Source organism: Acipenser ruthenus, chromosome 34 (genome assembly GCF_902713425.1).
Source record: "Acipenser ruthenus chromosome 34, fAciRut3.2 maternal haplotype, whole genome shotgun sequence".
Classification (NCBI taxonomy): Eukaryota; Metazoa; Chordata; class Actinopteri; order Acipenseriformes; family Acipenseridae; genus Acipenser; species Acipenser ruthenus.
In genome coordinates, this window is record NC_081222.1 from 9,995,158 (window position 1) to 9,998,118 (window position 2,961).

A 2,961-nucleotide genomic window follows, 5' to 3' on the forward strand; every position below is an offset into this window, starting at 1 on the left:
TGCTGTTTTGCCATCAGGCAATTGGATTACAAAATAAAACACCCTTGCACCTGGATTATCATTGTCTGTTTGATTATTGATCACCTGCACCTGCACACTGTTAACCACTTTGCCACATAACTTCATACAGTTCTTTCCTGTATCTAGTGTTTACTTGAAAAATCACCCATTTATCAATTCAGGACTAGTGCTACTTGAACTCTAAATCTCCTTGAAGAGCCCTGGATTTTATTAGCGTATGTTACAATCCATGTTGATATTGTTTTAACTCACCTTTTGTTTTATATCTCTTCTCCTGTACAGATTTTTCAAATCCTCAGTCTTCTCGACAAGTTCATTGAGTGTAACAAGCAGCTGGCATGGTACTCCTGAAAAGTGATACATTAGAAGTGTTGTGTTATATAGAGTATAGTGTGATAGTGGATAGAAAAAAAGATCATGTTTCAGGTCAATCATCTCATTTATCAGACTTGATTAACACTAATCATCAACAACCTAATGTTCCTTTACCCCTGTAGGAGGGGTTACTCAAGAAAAATGCTAATCAGGAAAACTGAAAACAGACCTTTTTTAATTTAGAGTGCCCAGTTATTTTACCCCCAATTTGGAATCTCCAACTATCACTGTTTCTCCTCCCTGAACAGCGATCTCCACCCAGCACAGCAGATCTGAAGGTTCAGTGGATATCCTCCTATCCCACAACAAAGCCAACTTCCCTTTTACATCCAGCAAACCAAGAGCGGATATCAGCGAGGTACCGACCTCCGGAGGACAAAGGCCAGCCCTGCAGATCTCTGCCCAGGCTTACCAGCTGTCTAGTCTGTAGAGTTCACCATGGCTCAATGAGGAGAGACAGTCCCTGCCGGCTTTTCCCTCCCTAACCCGCTGGAAGCATCAGGGCCAATGCAACGCCCCCTTGGAGTCCCCAGCGCAGACCGGCTAACTGCGCACAGGCAGGATTTGAACCTGCTCTGTAGGACTCATCCTGCACTCCGCGCGGTACTGCTTTTGCCAGATGAGCCACTCGGGGACTCGCCACCAGACCTATTTTTATGCAGTAATGTTCAACGCAGCAGTCATTACCAGCTAGATAATCTACTACAGTGAGCTGAAGGAAGGAGCACTTAACCAAACACAAGATACAAATTGCACATGACAACAGTCTGAAGCTAGCACACAGTATTTATTCTAATCACAACAGGTGAAGGTGCTTACCTGGCGGTGGTGGCAGGGATATATAATATATACGAGAGAGAGAAAGCAAGAGAAGGAGGAAAAGAAACAAAACTAAATAAAAATAAAACAATATTGTATATTGAGTATATGAAGTATATAAATATACACACACAGGAATTAGCACACACAATGCTAATGATATATTACCAGTCTCTGTGAGCATTCCAATTAATTCTTCATAAGACCGAATCAAGACTCGGTCCAGATTTTCAGTGGTATGAATTGATATAACCAACACAACACAGTGGATTTTGTCTCCTTCCATTGAGCTTTTTGCTTTCAGAATATTGTCAAACTAAAAAATAAAAACAAAAATAAGTTTTAGAAAACAGTTAACATTTCTCAAAAGACACTTAAAATATTACCAAGGAAAGTCCCCTTTTCTGAGATTATTGCAATTTTCTTTTTAATGCCTCCAGTTAGTCATCTATATGCATTGAGAAGCAGAGTAGCTATTCAGAGACTGGGGTCTATTAAAATGACCTGCTGGGTATCAAATGAATTTGATAATGATGATGATTAATAATGAATAGCATGTTTGTGATTTATAATTTTTACCGAGAGGGAATGCTTTAACTGACTTATTAATTGCTGTGGTTTTAACTCACAATTTTAGTACAATTGAAATAAGCTGTGTTTTCTTTCAGAGTAATAATGAAAAAAAAAACACGATGTAAAGATGTGTGTGTGTAAAAATCAAGTCCGACATGCTACATTTGACATTAAAAAAGTTGTATCTACTTCTGACATGAATTTGGATTTTAAAAGGAGCTGAAAGCTTTAGTTGTAAATGCATGGTGTGTTTGTTTTTTGTATGCCACTGTAAATGATGGAAGAGAGAACTGTATTCACTTGTATTGCATCATGCTGTGTAAACATAGTATTCAATGATGTTACAGCTGCTGAGCCACTCAAAGGAGCCAATGCACTTTCAAAATGCTTTCTACAAGTCTTTTACACATCATTGCATTAACATTACTTACATACCTTTGTACCTTCAGCCACTTCACCATCTATGATCTTCTTTAATATTATCGTGGTATTTACTGTTTTCTCCAATTCAAATCCTGCTGTAATAAAGATTTTGATCTTGTCAATGAATGTGTGGCATTGTAGCTGCAAAGAAATTATACAATGACCATATACCCTGGACTCAAACCACGTCGGTTTATTCTATGCAGCAAAACAGACAAACACTCGGTTTAAGCAAGACTTCACTATTTATCGTGTGTTCTTAATTTACAGACCTAAACAAGTGAGCGCGCACAATAGAATTATATATCAGACACAGAGTCAAACTCAAATGACACGTCTTGTCCTGACAACACAACCCCTCAGCTCAGACCTGTCAACTCTCTCTTATTTACTGGGAATCTGCTTTATTCTGGACCATTCTCCAAGACAGCTCCCGGGACAGACTTTTTCCTGTATTTTAAACATAATTTGAAAAGGAATTTTCTTTGATAACATTTCAAGTTCTAAAATCATGGTGACTGCATCGCAATAATGGAATATGGGCTCTATACTCAAAACTGCTGGTGCCAGAACTTCTTAATCAGGTACATTGAACACACATTTAACGAATGTTTCCGATACACTCTGACTATATAACGAAAGAGCTGAGTGTGAAACACAGAGGATCTGACACAATTCCAACTGTGTGTCTTGATATCCCCTCATTGACTGCTCATTGAGGAGTTCCAAGTGATACTCAAAAGATTTAGG

The 2,961-nt window shown here is 38.5% G+C and overlaps 1 long non-coding RNA gene across 1 annotated transcript; it reads right to left on the reverse strand.

The window, feature by feature from the left end:
• Positions 1-279: 279 nt before the first annotated feature.
• Positions 280-2,306, reverse strand: LOC131704991 (uncharacterized). Its single transcript, XR_009310109.1, has 3 exons — positions 2,224-2,306; positions 1,384-1,531; positions 280-368 (listed from the first exon to the last, which is right to left on the reverse strand). It is a non-coding gene; the product is annotated as an uncharacterized LOC131704991 (long non-coding RNA).
• Positions 2,307-2,961: the final 655 nt, after the last annotated feature.